The sequence below is a fragment of the Macrosteles quadrilineatus genome, unplaced genomic scaffold (genome assembly GCF_028750875.1).
Source record: "Macrosteles quadrilineatus isolate MER2022 unplaced genomic scaffold, UCM_ALF_1.0 Scaffold_5__1_contigs__length_97177068, whole genome shotgun sequence".
Taxonomy (NCBI): Eukaryota; Metazoa; Arthropoda; class Insecta; order Hemiptera; family Cicadellidae; genus Macrosteles; species Macrosteles quadrilineatus.
The window spans coordinates 11,999,672-12,025,189 of NW_026542598.1; positions in this window are offsets into that span (position 1 = coordinate 11,999,672).

Here is a 25,518-nt window from a genome sequence, read left to right on the forward strand (position 1 = left end):
GCTTGAAACACTGGTAACTAAATATCGAAATCCGTTGACATATTAGATAATATAAATGTTTAATGGTAACAGCCCTTATATAATCCTTAACTGCATTTCAATTATTATAAAATTGTATTAGTACACAATTAATATGAAGTTATTTTATCACATACAGTTTTTAAATTACCCTGCTCATCTTGACCCAAAAAATATACTAAGCAATACATTTATTTTTACATACTTTGCTTTTATCAAGAAAATAGTGTTAGACATCGATCGACTGAGTAATTACAGTATTGCTTGTAAGCGAACTGATTACGGCTTTTGTTGCTAGTTGGTTGAACTTAGATGTTGTCATAAATGGGAAAAAAATAATAGTGCTGCACCCTGTTGGTAAACCTTATAGATTTTTAATGATATTGAATATCATAGAACCAACTTGTGTAGTTGAAACAGTTCCACTGTGCCAAGGTCATATACAGGAACTAAATACCAGAATATCTGGTTTGATTAGCCGGTGGCCTAGTCGGAAGCTCGACGGATAATGAAACCAATGCAGCAATATGAGTTTGCGACCTGATACCGCCACTGGACGTTTATCAGGTCTATCAATTATTGTAGTGTATCGGCCCTTGCTTTGCTTACAGATACTATCAAACTATTTATCCTACAATTTATGTCAGTAAACAGGAAGGCTTGTGAAAACACACTAACCAACTTCTTCATTTGAAGTTCATTATTAATGATGGTGAGTTAATGTTGTTCAAAGGTTTATTGCGGACATTTTCCATCACGATGGTCGTGATGGAAAATGTCCGCAATACACCTTTGAACAACATCAACTTCTTCAGTTGTAAAAGCTGAAATTCGTGACTTTGGCGTATATATATACAAAAAACTCTCCATATTGTATATGATAAATACTTGAACTTAACAGCAAATTCAAAGGGCTGCAAATGCATTTGAGCGTAAATGTAGTACAATGAGAGTTTAAGTGAGCCCTTAGAGACGATCTTTAACTACATTACTTGACATCGATAGTTGGAATTTCGGTTAGCTTCAGCTAACTTTGCTTCAATTCACTTACAAGTTCAAATGAACTAAAAGTTACGATGTCTTTGGTTTTGATTGATACCAAAGCACTTTGTCAACTAGGTCCCACACTAATTGACCATTAATAATAAAGGAATCTAAAATCATTGTTGCAACTCATCTGAAAACGTGCTCAAATAGTTTACAAATATAATTTGATGTAAGTAATATATACTTAGTTGGCTACTAACATTGTAAACCCAAATTATGAAGTTTTTTTGTCATCCATCCCAAACCCTCAATACTCGTTGAGCTGAAGTTCAATTTAAATGTGGACTTTTCTAGGAATCTTGAATATAAATAATGGTAAAGTGGTATAAAATCTGTATAATTTCGCTTTTTAACGATTGCGAGAGGGTGAAATAGATGTTTTTCCTACAGTTACCTAACAATGTACATGTTCTCTCACTGATTTGAGAAAGCAAAGTGGCCAATTCGCTCATCAGTGAGACAATGTTAACATTGTCTCACTCTAAACTACTTTGTCTCACTCACTCCAGATTTGCAACGTGAAGGCACGAAATAGTGAGCGCATAACATGCAGACAAGGTCTTATGCGCGCGAAATACGTTGGCAGCACTGGTTGTAAATCAGCTGGTCAGCTGGTTTTACTGTTGTATCATTAAATGTAATATTAAAAGTTCACTTCTGTGTAAAAAAATATGTCACGTTTCTTTATCAATTTATTAGTTTTATGGTAACTGTAGGAAAAATGAGTGCAACTCGAGTGCAAAGTGCAATTGCCTCACTCGAGAAATTATTCCTCACTCGCCTACGGCTCGTGAGTAAGTATTTCTCTCGAGTGAGTCAATTGCTCCCTTTGCTCACTAGTTGCACAAATAACTATTTCATTATTAATATGAAATTGTTGCTTGGGGGAACGCACGTGTGTGGTGTCAAATCCTGTTACATAAACATTGGCTATACTGAAGATTACTCCTTCTATGCGTTGTATCAACATTAAAACTCGGCGTTTCAAATGATTTTTTCAATAAATAAGGTATCTTCCAACTATATTTACTTAATAAATCTTGGGTGCACTTTTAGAAAATAGTAGTAGTTATTAGTAGTTGTTAGTAGTAGTTAGTAGTAGTTATTAATTGAGGCAGAAAACTTGGTGAAGGTCGGAATGACAGTGGGTGTTAACATGTAACTCATTACAACAAGTAATACCAACGAGAAAGGTTATCATCTAATTGTAATCGAGTTATCAAAGTAATTACAGTTTCATTAATCATTAGTAAAGTGTCACAAATGTTGTTTTATCGAATTTCCCTTTAGGGAAATAGCTATTACCGTGTAGGTCTCATGGTAAGACCTAGGCCCGGGGCCGATTTACTTTTTCATTTTGATGTCCCCAGAAGCCAAAAACATAATTCTTTCAAAATTTTAAACATGTATATATACGTGTGTTGTGTGTCCATCCAGACGATAACTTGAGTAATTTGTTTATGGATATATTTTGATAAAACTTTATGAATTTATTTATTTCATACTAAGCTATTGATATTTTAATAAAAAATATAACAAATTAATAGTTTCCATGTAGCAGCTAACCTAATTGCTCGTTAAACAAAAATGTTAATTTAATAGATTAATTGAAAATCAATCCAGGCCAATGGAAATTCACTTACTTGGCAGGTTTGCTGCAGCGGGGGTATTTACTATTTTCATGACAAATTAGTTTGCCTGTAGAAGTACTTAGAATGGTTTTAATTCGGGTATTAGGAAGTTACATTTATTTAGTTGTATTTGAGTTGGGCACAAGGTGGTTCATCTATTAAACATTTACATTTTATTGGTACAAGAACAGAAAAGTAATAAAGAAAAAAGTAAAAATTATATTCGATTCCGAAAGTCAGAGCGTGAACAAGTAAAAAGGGAAATAATTAATTGCAAGGGCTATACATGTAAATTGGAAAACAAAGTTAGGTATAGTTTTGTCTCCAGCGTCCTAACTAATGTTGTTATCCCTTCTGTCCCAACTTTACCTCACTGCACTCAAAGTTTAATCAACACGCTCTTCGAACATGAGGACAAGTTTTACAAAAACCTATAATTAGGGAAATCACGTTCAAGTGATTCCGTATGAAAAATTTTGGTTCAATTGTAATTTGAACAATGTTATCATAATTCATGGCACACACGTGGCTGTAAACACAATTTAAACCGAAACAATAACACATAATTAGATGAGATTAATCGGATCATTTGTTGATTTACCCTCAACTAATAGGGACGGAAATATTTTTCAATTTAATATAGTTGTTGGTTAGGCATCGACCAAATGTAATACATCACAGGAACGTTTGAAATTGACATCTAAACACACAATAGCATCAAACGTCTATATACAATTCAGAACAGAAGATTGGGTTTCTTTGTCAGGCTTGGAAATAGAAGATTGAATCTTCTCTGAAGTAAAATAACTGTCGTGTTTTTTAAACAGTGCTAATGAATTGTATGCTTTATATTAAATTTCGTGTATACGACTAGGATGCAGATAAACTTTCGCAATCAATTACTCATTACTCAACGTGCTAGATAAAGTAACACTTTAAACCTGCAAGAATACGTCAATTTAATAATATTTCATTTTTACGATTAAAATTAAACTAACACAGGACAAATTGTAAGTCTATCGATTGTTTATGTTTTGTTTGTGGTTGATTTTTAATTTCCAAGGTAAATTTCCTATAAGTTTTTTTTTTATATCAATGACAATGCCCAGCAGTATACATACAGTGTTAATTAACTCTCCGAAACTGGTGTCGTAGTTGTTAGAAATTTCGTTTCATCGTGCTTATATCAACTTTGTATCATAAGGATGAATTTTTTTATTCAATGGAAACCACAATAGAAATTTTGTTTATATTTACTGTAACCAACTAAATTCTTTCCTGAATATTTTCTTATATCTTTGCAATCATTTAATGATCCAAAACTGTATGATTATTCACTTGTGAGTCAGTTAAAGTAAAGTATGTCCTATTTGCATATTTAAAATATTCAATTATAACACCGATATACTTTATTAGTTTCTTTTATATTTGAAAATCATCACCCGGAGTTTAAATGCACGAACTCATCTTGCCAATTTATTGTGTTCTATATGACACTATATTTCAGAACCATGGACAATTTAATGTAGCACCTGAAACGATTTGACGACCTGAATAACTCTATAATTGCTCAAGAACAAAATGAGGCAAATTAAAATAATAATATTACACTGACCTTTACACACTATAAATGTCTTAGTTGTAGATATTTTGGGTTTTAATTTTTTTGGTCACTAAAAATAGTCATTTTTAATAACTTTAATACGAAACGAAATATTATTTACCAAAAACAATAATGTGCAGGCGAACATTAACGGTTTTGGATTTGTTGGGTTTTAAAATTTATTCCTTATCAAGGTAACTCATGATAATATAACGTGATTATGTTGACATTGCGGTTGCTTTGTGGGACAATAAACAACGCATATCTTTCGTAAAGCGCCACATCTGTCCCAATATAAATCCAATAGATAGATCTCACACACATCAATGTGCTATCACTGGGATATAGATAACCGAGTTTTAAAACTTATACAAGAACTTGTTTACTGTTGTGAATGGTTTAGTTAATATGGTAGATACTAGCTAACTTTCAGGGTAAAATTCTTATGACGGAAAATATGTTGAACCAAGGAAGTAATATTTAATTAAAACAGCTGGTAGGACATAATGGAAGGCTGTTTGGGAGTAATACATGTAACTCGGATGTTTTAAATTCCACCAATGGAGTAGGTTATGCCAAGATATTTTTGGTTGGTTTTATCTCAGTCAAACAGGTGAATCCAAAACCACCACATACATGACATTTATACATGACATTTTTTTTTAGTATATACATGACTAAATACTGTTTAATATAATTTGTTTAACTTCTATTCAGTAACATTTGACTAACGGTACTTCCGAATTTCCTTAAGTTTAAATTCAGCTGAAATATTTGTTGATTCAACCACCCAAGCTAATTAGTTTAAATGACAGCTAAATTACAAAGACATGGCACGAATAAATCCAACGAGGAAAACTTTTATGCTAAACCACTGAAACTCACAAAGGACCAATCTTGGCAATTATAGTTTTAATTTAATATTAAATTATCTAAAAGAATTGGACTAAGGTTCTTTAATACATTTATTTATTCACTCCAAAATATTTATGTCCATTAGTATCACAGCGAATGTTGTTGTAAGTATTGTAAAGCAATTTTAATAGTTTAATAATAACTTAAATAAACCTTGATTTCTTAAAGATTTAAAGTTTTGAAAATATACAAATTAACAGATTTTAAATAATTTAAACCATAGTTAATGTAAGAAATAAATCCTTGCTACATTTTCGTTCTCTAATCGTGTGATGTTTTAGTTCTAAAATTTATAAAAGACAAACTCCTCAAAAACTTTTGACTTGAGAACGTTCCAGGATTCCAGAATGTCGCCTTTTATCTGTAAATGTGGAAAATTGTGTCCTTTCATCTACCAGACATTGTAGGATTGTAAGGGCCTAATCATTCTTTAAATTTAAGCACCAGTTTACAACAAACCCCTTATTCTTTATTTAAATCTTGGGTTTATAACTAGCTGTGTAATCTGAACTGTATGGGTCCTATAGTTAATATTTTGATCACTGCTTGTTATTTAAGCCCCATGCTTGCGTATACTTATTTAGATAATATTTTGCCATCAGTTGTGTGTATAATTAAGTTAAGCTGCATAATTAAGATAATCAAAGTTAACCATGTATAATATCTGAAAATGCGAAGATTAAATTATCAATTGATTCTTGCCATAGCATTTATAGTATTTTCTGCAACGATCACGTAAAGATAGAAGTTTTAAGGCTTTGCCAAGGCTCATACCTTAAATTTCTACTAGTTTTAATTACTTAAATCACTAATCATAATAACTTCTAGGAGAGGTTATGTTTTCGTTTATAAGGTCTCAGTGCCACTGTCAGTGATACAACGAATCATTATAACAAACAGTATTCATTAACAGCACCATTCATTAACAATTAAATTGGGGTAAACAGCTGATTAGTTGTCGTTCGAAGCATAAAGTTTTACTTCTTCTCTCTCAATCCTTGAACCTCATTGGTCCGTTACCTAGTTGTTAAGTAAAACAACAATGCTGTTAAGTAAGGAAACAATGCTGTTATGAGAATCTTTTTAATTTTAAGAACTGAACTGAAACTGCTTTATAAAACGGTCGTAGGTAATGTATTATTTGAACATTAATCTTCAGAAAAGGATTTAAAACGTGTGTCTGGTTAAGTGACTACTCATTACATTTGTTAAAATAATTTGTATTAATACCTACTATATTATTTATACGTTCACAAAACTATGTAGTTTATTTCAAAATCCTTTTAGTAATAACATAGAAAGTTTTACAATTACGATTTACGACCCGCAAAAACTGTGCTCTGGAGAAGGGTTTGTTAAAAAAAAACAGGTTATTTCTCCTGGGAAAACTTAACAATATAAGTGCTATTGTAAAGCCTTCAACTTCTTTACAACGTGATATAAACCAGCAATAAGCCATTGTCACATAAAAAAAGTAAAGTACAGTTAGAAAAATGTTCAAATTTATAATATTTAGCTTTTTTTTCTGTTGGGGAAAATTAAGCAAATTCCAATACAGCAATTTGTTTATAAACATTTGAAAACCACATTTACCTGAAACATGTAACTCAATTTATCATTATTGTTGTTGGTCGTGAAATAATCAAAATATCTTTGCGTTTTAACTTTAAATATTTAATATTCTAGTGTTTTTATTATTTATCAACTTTTCACGTACATTTCCCGACGTACTGTATTTGTATTCCCTTAAACGATAGACAAGACATAAAGATATTATGCTCATTTTTCCGGAAAGTAAATAAAAGAAACGTCTTATAACACTTAAAACATATATTTACGCGTATACTGTTATTCACAAGACGGTAAATATACAAAAAAGATGGTAAGTGGTGATCGATTTCAATTGTACACTCCAATCATCATCAGACCCAAATGGGAATGTCTCATTTTTCACATCCTAATCTAATTGGTTTAAAATGTGTTTAATTTAATTTTATTTACTTTGCAAAAATATCTAAAGCCTATTTAATCAGTACTTATTACACTTAAACAATTGACTACACATAAAACATTGCTAAATTATATGAAATAGTAGCCATTTAGTTAATTACTATTTTTAAAGTAACCAATTTTTCGTCAGTAAAACTACACCTGACTGTTTAATATTGAGTAACCGGAGACCCTGTATGTTATGTAACTTCTAACAGGCCCGTATTGGACGTTGTTTTGACTTAATTGTGTTTTGCAACTTAACATGTACAGTATTGGCCGCCTTAGGCAAATATTGTACATTAAAACTCCTTTCCGGCAACGATAAAACTGTGAATTTAATTGTTCATGATAACACAAAGTTAAAATATTTTAATATTAAGTCATAGTACAGTCAAAGTCAAAGACTTAGAATCAAATTTACAATTATATCAATGTACTTTGATCGAGTATGAAACAGTTAAATTACATCAAAATATAACATTTTAAAAATAAAATAAAAATAACACAACCTATACAAAGAGGAGAGTTTTTTTTTATTGGAAGGCATATTACAACTCGATTTAAAAGAGGATTCAAGATATATTTTGGGAGATTTTTGCTTAGAATGTTTGACAAAAATCTGAATTTTAGTGCACGGCTACTGCAAAACAACAGCCATGTTAAATGTCGAATTCAATCCCAATAATTGTAAGCCAAACAAGAATAATACAAATTATATATATTTTTATTAATATATATTTAGTAACGGAAAAGTCTGAGCTATTAAACTTTTACATATGTGTTTATATTAGAAATAAAATACTATTATCAACAACCTATTTAGGATGATTTCTTATATCAGAGAACCAAGGAATACAAATACCATAGGTACGAGAGAATCGATCACTAAAAACAAATAAAAATGACTGTTGCTGTAAAAGTGTTAATTTAAGTTTACTTATTAGGGTTTTACTTGAAAAAAATTAATAACTGTCACTTTTATTGATTAACTTCTCGTATGGATTTTAGTGGAGGGATATTTTCAATACAAATATAGTTCGTCATTCGTCTTGTCCGGAAGATGCTCCTGCATTTAGATTTTTTGCATTTATAATTCCAACAGTCCGATTTACGGTACTATGGCACAGCTATTTTATCTGTGCGATAGTGCCATGAGTTTATTTATTGACGATAAATAATAATGGGTTTAATGAGTATAATGAGTTTAAACCGTACCTTCTGGGCAGAAGCCCTCACTCTAACTACTACACCAACCACCCCCCATGTTAATGATACAACGTCCACATTGATTATTAACGAGGAAAATTGAGATATAACATTGCTCAAATACACTAGAAAATATTTTTTACATAAAATGGATAGAAACAAATAAAAGAGTTGGAAAGTTAAAATATAATCCAGAAACATTTGATTTAAAGGCGTAATCCATATAAATATGATTGCCGGTACTTTAACAATAAATCGAAATGGGTTTCAATAAAGCTTAATTATTCCGGCTGCCGAAAGCTTTACCATCAATGTTGTTACACCTGGGCTGTTGTAATTAATTTCACTGTCCATTTAAATTCTGAAATAAATGGAATTATTATTGGAAAAGATTGATGGATTACATATTTGGTTCCTATAATGCTAATACTGAAACTACGATTGATTTTCCAGTAATAGAAAATATACTTTTCATTTTTAAAACACACTATTTTATTGACAAAACCCCTGAAATTAATAATTCACTGAATACTGAATTTACTGAATTACTAATTTACAGAATTTACCAATCTGAAAAGAAACCCCTTTTGAATCAACTTATGAATGTTGCAATAATCTTAAATTAAACTGGTTAATTTATACTTTTAATATCCTTGTATACAAAAAACTAAAAGACAACCTAAAGACAAGTTTACGTACTTTCTCTCTGGTGTAAGTAGTGAATGTTTTTATATTTACTATTTAACGATTTCACAAATTTTACAGCTTGTTTAGCTCAACAAAACAGATTCGTATTATACGCTTTTTTGGAGTATTACAGCGAGGGAGTAAAAGTAAAGATTGTAAAAATTCCCCAAAATATAAAATAAGCCTACACTGTTTGTCACCATCATCGTCCTCTTAGGCTTTACATACATCAAACCAGCATGAAAAAATGCTTCAGGTCTTACAATGCAGTAATAGGCAATATTCAATCAAACATTATACCTAAAAAAATTATCTAATTTTTTAACATCTATAATAAGTAAAAATATATATTGTTACTGTTGGCGAACTCCAATTTGCTGATTTTACATTAAATTATTCGTATTAAATTGTACCGTATACTATCCCATATTGATATGGTTATGTTTTGCCATACAAAACATGTTAGAAAATAGTTTAGATTTGTAATTTTATAAAAGAAAAAAAAACAGGTAAAATGTAACACTCAAGTTTCTCTTGTGTGACACCTGCATTATTGCTTAGGTTGGCAATACTGCAGAAGCCCGTGGTACTCCATGGTACAGCTGTTTATACTGCAGTATAAAGACTAAAATATAGTGACTTAACCGAGTACAGTGAGATTAAATAATCGGATACCATTAACTTTAACGAGTTTTCAGTAAATACTTATTTATGAGCGTAGCAGTTTTGTAATAACATTTATAACAAAAGTAACTCCTTAGTGTGTTCCATACGTACTAATAGAAAATACCCCCGCCGCAGCAAACCTGCCGTCTAAGCGAATTTCCATTTGGCCGAATTGATTTTCAATTGATCTATTTAAATAACATTAGGTTTAACGAGTACCTAGGTTTGCTGCTACAAGGAAACTAATAAAGTAGTGTGTTTTTAGTAAAATATTGATAGCTTACTATAAAATAAATAAATTTGCCAAGTTTGATCAAAATATATCCATAAACAAGCAAACTACAACATTTTACAATATTCTCCATAAGATCATAGGTTGGTCAAATAAATACCAGAATTACGTAATTATTTATCCTTGGTAAAAAAATATCAACACCTATCGGTTGCAATCCATTGTTTTAAATTGAATACAAATTGTTAATCAATCAAATGTTGAATTTACATATTGTAAACAAATTCTTCTGGGTGGAAAATGGAAAACATCACAAAATTCTTCTCTGGAAGTCAAACCCATTCTTTGTTTATTTAAATATTATTGTTGCTAACAATTAATAAACACCTAAGGCCATATGATGTTAGACAGATGATTATAATTTGTTTATTTACTTGATCATAAAACTGATATAACATCTTGTATAAACGTTTAAGGTAAACATTATTGGTATACAGTTATAGGGAACTAGCTGTACCCGCGGGCTTTGCCCCGCTTAACTTCATAAGTATTAGCATGGCTCAATCACTTCCTGGTTGAAGTTCGTTCGCTACGCTCACTCACCTTCAGGTTGGAAATCGTTCGCTGCGCTCACTTGTTTTCAGGTTAGCTCGTTCGCTACGCTTCCTCGCCTCCAGGTTGATGTTCGTTCGCTACGCTCACTCACCTTTTGGTTGCAAATTAGCTGTTGTCATAAATTTAAAAAAGTCATCCCTTTAATTGTTTATAATACTTTGATAAAGGTTTTTATGTTTTAATATTTAACATTGGAGAATTTAAACGTTGTTCAGTGCACAAGTGTGCTGCGATTGGGGCTTAATACATTTGGACTTATTAAAAAGTAAAATAGTTTTCTGTGCTGCTCTCTATAGAAACACTGTGGCACTATTTCAAATCACGACTAATGCTAATACAGAATGTTGTGATTATTCAAACCTACAAAATACAGTTGGTGAAAGTAAACATCTGCTTTTAAATTATATTTATTTGTAAAAATTGTAGATCAAAAAGTCTGACATTGGCCCACTTAAAACCCTCTAGGGCAGAGCCCTTTTGACGGATCTGCACCAAACTTCACTCGAACCATCCTTGAAAGATGCTTAACAATGCCTGAAAGTTTCATTACAATCTGTCGAGCGGTTTCGGAGTCCATAACGTATATACACACACACACACATACATACATAGTTCCTCTTTTATAGATATAGATATGAAAGTTAAACCATTGTTGTGCCATTCGAATTTAATATGATAGAAGATAAAGGATTCTATAACATTTGCAAGTTACTTTTAATGATAAAAATAACTTAGGATGTTACGAACAAAATACGAATTTATTTAATTTGGAGAGTCTTATAGTGCACATAATTATTTGTCAATACTGGAGTTAAGTCTAAGTTGATATATCTCAAGAATTGTTTTTCCGTAGCTGTTGGCCTTCAAATACTATTTATGTGTACGAATAAATAGGGTGATTTAGGGAGAATACCTGACTTTTGTGTGCAGGAAACGAGAATTAAAATAAGACGCATTTAGGGTTTACCACTTAAACAACAAGATAATGGATTTATAGCATTAAACGTTGTGAAATTTTAATGGGGGAAGAGCTAATGCCACTTGTTTATGGGAATCTACACAGCTGCATAAGATGCATGCTAAGTATTTTAGAATCACGCCAAAAAAACAGCTGCTATTATTGTTGTAAAACACCAGGCTTTAATTTGTTTGCCTAAATGTAAGTCTGATATAAATAAATAATTGAAAAAACAGATTTTCTATAATAAAATCATGCTAATATGATGCAATGAACATTCCTGGACTTAAATAAATATGTGGTATCACTTTAAATTCCAATTACACACTTATCATAGAAGAAAAATTTTGTTTACATTATCAAACAAGCCTCATTATTAAAGTTTCAATGCATAAACTCGAATTGAAAAAAAATCACAAATTTGTTTAAAGAAATGTTAATTTTAAATACAAATAAAATGCCAAGATGTTAATGATTTGTATTTTTATGAGGCCTAATGACAGGAATGCTGGACTCATCAGACACATAAATAAAAATGATTTGTGATGTAACTGATGATGCCAGCATAGCTCTGGCAAAAGGTCACATAAAAATAAAAACTATTAAAATATTGGTGAAGTTTTTACTTTAAATTTTAATGAAACCAATGTTACCAGTTGGTTATTCATGAAGAAGTTATTATATATTTTTATTTGTTAATGGATTCTTCAGTATTATTTTGTATAGTTTTACGTATGTATTTTAAAAAGTACAATAATTATAAATTGTCCACTTAGAAAAATATAGTTTGCACGAACTAACCATAACAATAGATTTAATATGTTGTATCACTATCATGGTGATTAAAAAATTGTACTGGCTTACGATTTTGCTCTTTTTATTTAAGGCATTACATTATGCCATATATTTTGTATCGTAGTTTACTCATTGCACATTGATTGCATTTACAGTATATGTTTAATTAAACTTATTTTTGAACTTTATGCATGAATAACGTATGAAACCATAGCCGTCTCTGAAACTCATCTTCAAGGCATGGCAGTACTGACAACAGATGTCAAAACATATTATAGCTTGATTGAGGATATCAAGCTGATATTATGAGTACGGTGTCTGAGATTGGAGGATACAAAAACTGGCCTTAGGGGATTTACATGTCGCCCCAACATAAAACTCCCCCTCTTACGGTTGGTGGAAAAAGTTTAATATTTTATCTACATAAATTATTGCTTTCAATGTTTTATCCCAAAGTGTATTAAATTGCTTCAAATATTTGGTTTGGCTATTAGTTAGAATGAAAGAGTCCTCTAAAAAATAATATTTTGATTTAAAGGATACTGAAAAATGTTATACACTCCAATTGTTTAAGGGACCAACCAACAGGTTTTTAAAGAATAATATAAGGGATTTACCATCGGTGATATATTAATAATACTACCTAAATAATGCACGAAGTTCCTAAACGAACTATATAACGCTATTTCCATTGCTTGTTAAAATGATTTTTTACAACCATTTTTTTTCAAATCCAAATTTATCTTAAAATTATTTATAAAATTACTGAAATTAATTTCAAACTGAAAATTGTAAGATCCAAGAATTTTTATAAAATCATTACGATACGATAAAACATTAGTATATTTGAAAAAAATCTTTAAACAATAAGATAAATGAATGCACAAGGTCTGATGAATGTAAAAGTCATGAGGTAACTTCAGTGAAACGTGTTTAAATTACACTTACCACACAGCTATATTTAAATTGTTGGCAAATTTAAACCCCGTGTGCGCATTTTCAGTTTATTTTCAGTCATGCACAAAACCCAAAGACTTACAAACGGCACAGACACCCCTGTCACGTCGCTCTACTTCTGAAGTCTGAGTAAATATTCTGTCAAGGAAACGTGTTCCTTGTGATAAGTCTTAAGATTAATTCTTGATTTTTACACTATTGAATCGTGTAGTAAGTCATTTTAATGCAGTGAAACATTTTTAAATGCAAGTGTTGATTCAAACTGTATATTTAAATACCTCACTATAAATATTAGAAATTGAAAGGCAGCATCTTTAACAAATGCACTAGTAAAGTTTGGCCGAAGAACTATAGCTTAAGAAGAATGACTTTATTTTTAACTATGTCCAGTTATTTTGCACATTAAATATATTACTCAAAAGTACGAGGGGCATATAACCTTCCCCCTATATTGTTGATGATGAGGGGGGCTTTTTAGGCGGCAGAAAACTTCGTGCTACTTAAAAACTTGTTCTTGTACATATACCACACAATTCATGTTTTTGACTGTAGATGTGATAGAACAATATAAAGTTACCAGACCATAGTCTATATCTTCGTGTTGTTATATTAGCACAGGTGTTGTATGACAAGGAAAACGTCAAACCAAAATTTCAATCGCAAGTATAAATGCTTCAGAATTTTTTTAACAAGCAATAATGTAGGCTAATAATGGATGTACATTTTTTGCATGAAACACTGGTAACTAATTATCGAAATCCGATGACATATTAGATAATATAAATGTTTAATGGTAACAGCCCTTATATAATCCTTAACTGCATTTCAATTATTATAAAATTGTATAAGTTCACAATTAATATGAAGTTATTTTATCACATACAGTTTTTAAATTACCCTGCTCATCTTGACCCAAAAAATATACTAAGCAATACATTTATTTTTACATACTTTGCTTTTATCAAGAAAATTGTGTTAGACATTGATCGACTGAGTAATTACATTATTGCTTGTAAGCGAACTGATTACGGCTTTTGTTGCTAGTTGGTTGAACTTAGATGTTGTCATAAATGGAAAAAATTAATAGTGCTGCACCCTGTTGGTAAACCTTGTAGATTTTTAATGATATTGAATATCATAGAACCAACTTGTGTAGTTGAAACAGTTCCACTGTGCCACAGTTCTATGCAGGAACTAAATACTCGAATATCTGGTTTGATTAGTCGATGGCTAGTCGGAAGCTAGACGGATAATGAAACCAATGCAGCAATATGAGTTTGCGACCTGATACCACCACTGGACGATTATCAGTTCTATCAATTATTGTTGTGTATCGGCCCTTGCTTTGCTTACAGATACTATCACACTATTTATCCTACAATTTATGTCAGTAAACAGGAAGGCTTGTGAAAACACACTAACCAACTTCTTCATTTGAAGTTCATTGTTGGTGATGGTGAGTTAATGTTGTTCATCACGATGGTCGTGATGGAAAATGTCCGCAATACACCTTTGAACAACATCAACTTCTTCAGTTGTAAAAGCTGAAATTCGTGACTTTGGCGTATATATATACAAAAAACTCTCCATATTGTATATGATAAATACTTGAACTTAACAGCAAATTCAAAGGGCTGCAAATGCATTTGAGTGCAAATGTAGTACAATGAGAGTTTAAGTGAACCCTTAGAGACGATCTTTAACTACATTACTTGACATCGATAGTTGGAATTTCGGTTAGCTTCAACTAACTTTGCTTCAATTCACTTACAAGTTCAAATGAACTAAAAGTTACGATGTCTTTGGTTTTGATTGATACCAAGGCACTTTGTCAACTAGGTTCCACACTAATTGACCTTAAATAATAAAGGAATCTAAAATCATTGTTGTAACTCATCTGAAAACGTGCTCAAATAGTTTGAAAATATAGTTTGATGTAAGCAATATGTACTTAGTTGGCTACTAACATTATAAAACCAAATTATGAAATTTTTTTGACCTAAAAACCTCAATACCCGTTGAGCTGAAGTTCAATTTAAATGTGGACTTTTCTAGGAATCTTGAATATAAATAATGGTAAAGTGGTATAAAATCGGTATAGTTTCGCTCTTTCTTACGATTGCGAGAGAGTGAAATAGATGTTTTGTATTATTAATATGAAATTGTTCCTTAAGGGAACGCACATGTGGGGTGTCAAATCCTGTTACATAAACATTGGCTTTATCGTATATTACTACTTTTATGTGTTGTATCAATATTAAAACTTGGCGTTTCAAATGATTTTGTTTAGTAAATTAGGTATCTTCCAACTATATTTACTTAATAAATCTTGGGTGCACTAGAAAATAGTATGCTAAATTGTAGCAAATTTGGCGAATGCCAGTGGGTGTTAATATGTAACTCATTACAACAAGTAATACCAACGAGAAAGGTTATCATCTAATTGTAATCGAGTTATCAAAGTAATTACAGTTTCATTAATCATTAGTAAAGTGTCACAAATGTTATTTTATCGAATTTCCCTTTGGGGAAGTAGCTATTACCGTGTAGGTCTCATGGTAAGACCTAGGCCCGGGGCCGATTTACTTTTTCATTTTGATGTCCCCCGAGGCCAAAAACACCATTCGTTAAAATTTTTATATATGTATATATATATATGTATGTTGTGTGTCCGTCCAGACGATAACTTGAGTAATGTTTGTCCGATTTTGATAAAATTTGGTTTGAAGGTGTAAAGTGGAATAAACTTGAATGCATTTGCGAACCAGCATGATCGGATAATGGGAACGGGGTTTTACAGCGGGTTTTATGGGGTAAAAATGGGGGTTTTTTAAGAGCTAAAAAACAAATAATTTAGTATATCAAAGTGTTTTGTACGGCGATTGGTTACGGAGAAAATTCAAAAAATTGTTAATTTAAAATTCTCATGTTATTCCTAAGGAGAATATTGTAAAATGTTGTAATTGGCTTGTTTATGGATATATTTTGATCAAACTTGGCGGATTTATTTATTTCATACTAAGCTATTGATATTTTAATAATAAACAACAACACATTATTAGTTTCCCTGTAGCAGCTAACCTAGGTACTCGCTAAACATAAATGTTAATTTAATAGATTAATAGAAAATCAATTCAGGCAAATGGAAATTCGCTTGGTCGGCAGGTTTGCTGCAGCAGGGGTATTAACTATTTTCATAACAAATCGGTTTGACTGTAGAAGTGTAAAGAATAGTTTTAATTTGGGTATAAGGAAGTTACATTTATTTAGTTGTATTTGAGTTGGGATAAAAGTGGTTCATCTATTAAACATTTACATTTTATTGGTACAATAACAGAAAAGTAATGAAGAAAAAAGTAAAAAAATATATTCGATTCCGAAAGTCAGAGTGTGAACAAGGAAAAAGGGAAATTATTAATTGCAAGGGCTATACATGTAAATTGGAAAACAAAGTTAGGTATAGTTTTGTCTCCAGCGTCCTAACTAATGTTGTTATCCCTTCTGTCCCAACTTTACCTCACTGCACTCAAAGTTTAATCAACAAGCCGTTCGAACATGAGGACAAGTTTTACAAAAACCTATAATGAGGTAAATCACGTTCAAGTGATCCCGTATAAAAAAATATTTGTTTTAGTGATTTGAACAATGTACTCAAAACGCATGGCACACGAGTGGCTGTAAATAAAATGTTAACTTAAACATTAACACATAATTAGAAGAGACGAGCTGTTGGCCCGTCCTACGTACGGGAATTGAGTATAGTCCTTTAAAACTGTATTATACAGTGCATAGTTATGTCAATATGTCTATTACTTCAAGCATATCAACAGTTTAAGCAGTTCAAAATTGATTGTAAAGAAAAAGCTGCCAAGATGAATCAAAACATGTGATCATTGTTATTTCCCAACCTTTCCATAAAAGTCTGGTAGAAAAATCCTTTTTTTAAGCATTCCTTTGAAGACTCGAAAGCTTCGATTCGTATACAGCAATGGTTATATAATCAAATTACTTATTTCCTATAATCAATGACACATCACAGAGTAAAGAACCTAACCTCAAAGTTCTATAGAATATTTGTATATTCAACCAGCTGTTAGATATAACAAATTATATTGCAGTAAAATAAAACTAAAGATCTTAAAGATTGCTCAAAAAAATAAATTAGAACATCTAGGATTTTACTATGTATATTTAAATAATCTCTTGTCCTCTTACCGGAAAAAATGAACGTATCAATGATTATAGCTTCATTATATTGAATTTTAGCCTCCTGATCGCATTTAAACACTATAAATTGGTGTAAAATACCTGCATTTATGCGATCCTGTGTTGTAGCTGAGTTGCTACCGGTTTCAACTCACATTGGAGTCATCTTCAGGCAGTTATAAGATGTCTTCTCGCTTCATTCGAAGGTCGTCAAATGGATAATAAATAAACAAAACACAAACACGTACACGGACATAAAAAAGAACATTTAAAGCTGTAAAAATACTGAAAACGGTAGGCCTACGGGACACGACACGACGTGATCGGGCGAAAGTTTTGTCTAGACTCTTTTCATTTTTCTCATTTTTTGTTAAATACCGTTTTCAGTATTTTTACAGCTTTAAATGTTCTTTTTTATGTCCGTGTACGTGTTTGTGTTTTGTTTATTTATTATCCATTTGACGACCTTCGAATGAAGCGAGAAGACATCTTATAACTGCCTGAAGATGACTCCAATGTGAGTTGAAACCGGTAGCAACTCAGCTACAACACAGGATCGCATAAATGCAGGTATTTTACACCAATTTATAATGATTATAGCATTGCACATAGTATAAATAAGTCGACCCTACGTATGTTATTTCATTTTCATCCAAATGCTGAATTTGTGTCGAACACACTGAATGTTTACAGCTGTATTAAGTTAAGCGAATTGTATTATACCAAAAGCTAGTTAAGAATGTTAACGTCGGCTGCTAGACAAAAAAAATCAAAACTTGATTTCCAAAAAACTGGAAAGCTAAACTAAAATTATGGCTTCGACATTCCCTAGTTCTTAAAATTATCTTTCTTTCAACACAAAAATGATGAAAATCTGTCAAGTGGTTGATTCAGAATCGTAAAATAAAAAAAACCCTGTTAAGTTTCAATAAGATTAATCGGACGATTCGTTGATTTATTTTTAATAGGGACGATAAGAAATATTTTCGGTTAGGCGTCGACCAAATATAATACATCACAGGAATGTTTGAAATTGACATCTAAACACACAATAGCATCAAACGTATATATACAATTCAGAACAGAAGATTGAGTTTCTTTGTCAGGCTTGGAAATAGAAGATTGAATCTTCTCTGAAATACAATTACTGTCGTGTTTTTTAAACAGTGCTAATGAAATGTATGCTTTATACTAAATTTCGTGCATACAATTAGAATGCAATTTTTTACTCTCAATGTCCATCATTACTCAACTTGCTATAGATAAAGTAACACTAAACCTGCAAGAATACGTCAATTTAATAATATTTCATTTTTACGATTAAAATTAAACTAATACAGGACAAATTGTAAGTCTATCGATTGTTTATGTTTTGTTTGTGGTTGATTTTTAATTTCCAAGGTAAATTTCCTATAAGTTTTTTTTTTATATCAATGACAATGCCCAGCAGTATACATACAGTGTTAATTAACTCTCCGAAACTGGTGTCGTAGTTGTTAGAAATTTCGTTTCATCGTGCTTATATCAACTTTGTATCATAAGGATGAATTTTTTTATTCAATGGAAACCACAATAGAAATTTTGGTTATATTTACTGTAACCAACTAAATTCTTTCCTGAATATTTTCTTATATCTTTGCAATCATTTAATGATCCAAAACTGTATGATTATTCACTTGTGAGTCAGTTAAAGTAAAGTATGTCCTATTTGCATATTTAAAATATTCAATTATAACACCGATATACTTTATTAGTTTCTTTTATATTTGAAAATCATCACCCGGAGTTTAAATGAACAAACTCATCTTGCCAATTTATTGTGTTCTATATGACACTATATTGCAGAACCAAGGACAATTTAATGTAGCACCTAAAACGATTTGACGACCTGAATAACTCTATAATTTCTCAAGAACAAAATGAGTTACATTAAAGTAATAACATTACACTGACCTTACCATAAAAGTCTTAGTTGTAGATTTTTAACTTTTTTGGTCACTAAAAATAGTCATTTTTAATAACTTTATACGAAACGAAATATTATTTACCAAAACCAATAATGTGCAGTCTAACATAAACTATTTTGTATTTGTAGTGTTTTAAAATTTATTCCTTACTAGCTGTACCCGCGGGCTTTGCCCCGTTTAACTTCATATGTGAGCTCGTTCGCATGGCTCAATCACGTCCTGGTTGAAGTTCGTTTGCTACGCTCACTCACCTTTAGGTTGGAGCTCGTTCGCTGCGCTCACATGTCCTGGTTGAAGTTCGTTCGCTACGCTCACTCACCTTTACGGTTGGAGCTCGTTCGCTGCGCTCACTTGCCTTTAGGTTAGCTCGTTCGCTACGCTAACTCGCCTCCGGGTTAAAATTAGCTGTTGTAAAATATTTAAAAAAAATAATAGTGCTGCACTCTGTTGGTAATCCTTGTAACTTTAATGCTATTTAACATCATAGAAAAGAACCAACTTGTTTAATTGAAACAGCTGTTAAGATTCATTAATTCTATTTAAATATGAGTACTCATTAGGTTAACATGGGAAACTCCAGAGCCAATGGGGCGGAGCCCGAGAGTCTGATCAGAATAAAAACCACTTAGTTTTCCTATTTAATGCCTAAAGAATCAGTGTACCAAATTTCAGCCTCCTAGGTAAGTGGGAAGTGGGAGAATTAGTGATGAGTGAGTCAGTCAGTCAGTCAGTGAGGGCTTTGCTTTTATATATAGATTAAGATAACTCATGATAATATAACGGGATTATGTTGACATTGCGGTTGCTTTGTGGGACAATAAACAAAGTTTATCGTTCGTAGAGCGCCACATCTGTCCCAATATAAATCCAATAGATAGATCTCACACACATCAATGTGCTATCACTGGGATATAGATAACTGAGTTTTAAAACTTATACAAGAACTTGTTTACTGTTGTGAATGGTTTAGTTAATATGGTAGATACTAGCTAACTTTCAGGGTAAAATTCTTATGACGGAAAATATGTTCCAAGGAAATAATATTTGATTAAAACAGCTGGTGGGACATGTATGTATGATATATGTAATGATGGAAGGCTGTTTGGGAGTAATACATGTAAATCAGCTGTTTTTTATTCCAACAATGGAGTAGATGCCAAGATAAGAAGTAAGTTTATGCCAAGATATTTTGGGTTGGATTTATCTCAGTCAAACAGGTGAATCAAAAACTATATACATGACTACATACGGTTTGATATAATTTGTCTAACTTCTATTCAGTAACATTTGACTAACGGTACTTCCGAATTTCCTTAAGTTTAAATTCAGCTGAAATATTTGTTGATTCAACCACCCAAGCTAATTAGTTTAAATGACAGCTAAATTACAAAGACATGGCACGAATAAATCCAACGAGGAAAACTTTTATGCTAAACCACTGAAACTCACAAAGGACCAATCTTGGCAATTATAGTTTTAATTTAATATTAAATTATCTAAAAGAATCGGACTAAGGTTCTTTAATACATTTATTTATTCACTCCAAAATATTTATGTCCATTAGTATCACAGCGAATGTTGTTGTAAGTATTGTAAAGCAATTTTAATAGTTTAATAATAACTTAAATAAACCTTGATTTCTTAAAGATTTAAAGTTTTGAAAATATAAAAATTAACAGATTTTAAATAATTTAAACCATAGTTAATGTAAGAAATAAATCCTTGCTACATTTTCGTTCTCTAATCGTGTGATGTTTTAGTTCTAAAATTTATAAAAGACAAACTCCTCAAAAACTTTTGACTTGAGAACGTTTCAGGATTCCAGAATGTCGCCTTTTATCTGTAAATGTGGAAAATTGTGTCCTTTCATCTACCAGACATTGTAGGATTGTAAGGGCCTAATCATTCATTAAATTTAAGCACCAGTTTACAACAAACCCCTTATTCTTGATTTAAATCTTGGGTTTATAACTAGCTGTGAAATCTGAACTGTATGGGTCCTATAGTTAATATTTTGATCACTGCTTGTTATTTAAGCCCCATGCTTGTGTATACTTATTTAGATTATATTTTGCCATCAGTTGTGTGTATAATTAAGTTAAGCTGCATAATTAAGATAATCAAAGTTTACCATGTTTAATATCTGAAAATGCGAAGATTAAATTATCAATTGATTCTTGCCATAGCATTTATAGTAGTTTACGCAACGATCACGTAAAGATAGAAGTTTTTAAGGCACACGCCAAGGCTCATACCTTAAATTTCTACTCGTTTTAATTACTAACAATGACTACTCATAACCTCTATGAGAGGTTATGTTTTCGTTTATAAGGTCTCAGTGCCACTGTCAGTTATGCAACGAATCATTGTACCAAACACTAACTGCACCACTCATTAACAATTATTAAATTTGTGTAAACAGCTGATTAGTTGTCGTTCGAAGCATAAAATTTTACTTCTTCTCTCTCAATCCTTAAACCTAATTGGTCCGTTACCCAGTTGCTAAGTAAAATAACAATGCTGTTAAGTAAGTAAACAATGCTGTAATGTGAATCTTTTTAATTCTAAGAACTGAACTGCAACTACTTTAAAAAACGGTCGTAGGTAATGAATTATTTGAACATTAATCTTCAGAAAAGGATTTAAAACGTGTGTCTGGTTAAGTGACTACTCATTACATTTGTTAAAATAATTTGTATTAATACCTGCTATATTATTTATACGTTCACAAAACTATGTAGTTTATTTCAAAATCCTTTTAGTAATAACATAGAAAGTTTTACAATTACGATTTACGACCCGCAAAAACTGTGCTCTGGAGAAGGGTTTGTTAAAAAAAACAGGTTATTTCTCCTGGGAAAACTTAACAATATAAGTGCTATTGTAAAGCCTTCAACTTCTTTACACCGTGATATAAACCAGCAATAAGCCATTGTCACATAAAAAAAGTAAAGTACAGTTAGAAAAATGTTCATATTTATAATATTTAGCTTTTTTTTCTGTTGGGGAAAATTAAGCAAATTCCAGTACAGCAATTTGTTTATAAACATTTGAAAACCACATTTACCTGAAACATGTAACTCAATTTATCATTATTGTTGTTGGTCGTGAAATAATCAAAATATCTTTGCGTTTTAACTTTAAATATTTAATATTCTAGTGTTTTTATTATTTATCAACTTTTCACGTACATTTCCCGACGTACTGTATTTGTATTCCCTTAAACGATAGACAAGACATAAAGATATTATGCTCATTTTTCCGGAAAGTAAATAAAAGAAACGTCTTATAACACTTAAAACATATATTTACGCGTATACTGTTATTCACAAGACGGTAAATATACAAAAAAGATGGTAAGTGGTGATCGATTTCAATTGTACACTCCAATCATCATCAGACCCAAAAGGGAATGTCTCATTTTTCACATCCTAATCTAATTGGTTTAAAATGTGTTTAATTTAATTTTATTTACTTTGCAAAAATATCTAAAGCCTATTTAATCAGTACTTATTACACTTAAACAATTGACTACACATAAAACATTGCTAAATTATATGAAATAGTAGCCATTTAGTTAATTACTATTTTTAAAGTAACCAATTTTTCGTCAGTAAAACTACACCTGACTGTTTAATATTGAGTAACCGGAGACCCTGTATGTTATGTAACTTCACACAGGCCCGTATTGGACGTTGTTTTGACTTAATTGTGTTTTGCAACTTAACATGTACAGTATTGGCCGCCTTAGGCAAATATTGTACATTAAAACTCCTTTCCGGCAACGATAAAACTGTGAATTTAATTGTTCATGATAACACAAAGTTAAAATATTTTAATATTAAGTCATAGTACAGTCAAAGTCAAAGACTTAGAATCAAATTTATAATTATATCAATGTACTTTGATCGAGTATGAAACAGTTAAATTACATCAAAATATAACATTTTAAAAATAAAATAAAAATAACACAACCTATACAAAGAGGAGAGTTTTTTTTTTTATTGAAAGGCATATTACAACTCGATTTAAAAGAGGATTCAAGATATATTTTGGGAGATTTTTGCTTAGAATGTTTGACAAAAATCTGAATTTTAGTGCACGGCTACTGCAAAACAACAGCCATGTTAAATGTTGAATTCAATCCCAATAATTGTAAGCCAAACAAGAATAATACAAATTATATATATATTTTTATTAATATATATTTAGTAACGGAAAAGTCTGAGCTATTAAACTTTTACATATGTGTTTATATTAGAAATAAAATACTATTATCAACAACCTATTTAGGATGATTTCTTATTAGAGAACCAAGGATTACAAATACCATAGGTATAAGAGAATCATTAAAACCAAATAAAATTAAAATAAAAACTGACGCTGTGAAAGTGTTAATTTAAGTTTACTTATTAGGGTTTTACTTGAAAAAAAAAAATAATAACAGTCACTTTTATTGATTAACTTCTCGTATGGATTTTCGTGGAGGGATATTTTCAATACAAAATATAGTTCGTAATTCGTCTCGTCTAGAAGATGCTCCTGCATTTAGATTTTTTGCATTTATAATTCCAACAGTCCGATTTACGGTACTCTCGCATAGCTATTTTATTTGTGCGATAGTGCCATGAGTTTATTTATTGACGATAAATAATAATGGGTTTAATGAGTCTAAATCCGTACCTTCTGGACAGAAGATGCCACACTAACTACTACACCAACCACCCCTATGTTAATGATACAACGTCCACATGGATTAACTAGGAAATCCAATAACATCGATCTAATTAACTAGGAAAAATTTGGTCTAACATTGCTCAAATACACTAGAAAATATCTTTGACATAAAATGGATAAAAACAAAAAAAGAGTTAAAAGAGTTGGAAAGTTAAAATATAATCCAGAAACATTTGGTTTAAAGGCGTAATCCATATAAATATGATTGCCGGTACTTAACAATAAATCCCAATGGGTTTCAATAAAGCTTAATTATTCTGGCTGCCGAAAGCTTTATCATCAATGTTGTTACACCTGGGTTGTTGTAATTAATTTCACTGTCCATTTAAATTCTGAAATAAATGGAATTATTATTGGAAAAGATTGATGGATTACATGTTTGGTTCCTATAATGCTAATACTGAAACTATGATTGATTTTCTATTATTAGAAAATATCCTTCTTATTTTTAAATCGTTAAATTTTACTGAGAAAATCCCCTAAATATATTGATTTTATTGCCAATCTGAAAAGATACCCGTTTTGAAACAATGTATAACAAAACGGTTTTCACACAGATTGATTAATACTCAAATTTCGTATATATTATAAGCTAAATATATACTGCTGTAAGTACTGTGTGTCCAGGTTTGAGTAAATTATGTTTGTTGCATACAATTTTCCCTACTTCACATAAAAAAAATCTAAAATAAGTAAAAATATATATTGTTTCTTATGGCAATCTCCAAATTTGCTGATTTCATATTAAATTATTCATATTACATCGTACTGTATATCCCATATTGAAATGATTATGTTTGCCATATGAAACTTGTTACAAAACAGTTCAAAATTATAATTTTATAAAAGAAAAAACCAGGTAAAATGTAACACTCAAGTTTCTCTTGTGTGACACCTGCATTATTGCTTAGGTTGGCAATACTGCAGAAGCCCGTGGTACTCCATAGTACAGCTGTTTATACTGCAGTATACAGAAATTTAACCGAGTATAGTGAGATTAAGTATTCGTATAAAATTAACTCTAACGTGTTTACAGTAAATATTTATTTATGAGCGTAGCATTTTTGTAATAACATTTATAACAAAAGTAACTCCTTAGTGTGTTCCATACGTACTAATAGAAAAATGCAAAAATAACTAATAATAATTTTGATAATTGATTTAACGTTAGGAAACAAAGAAAATAACTATTTAATTCACAGGGCAAATCTATAAGATAGGTACTTAAAAACTGCTTAGTGTAAGAAAAGTGTATATTGTGTTTGATTTACTTAAAAATATATTAT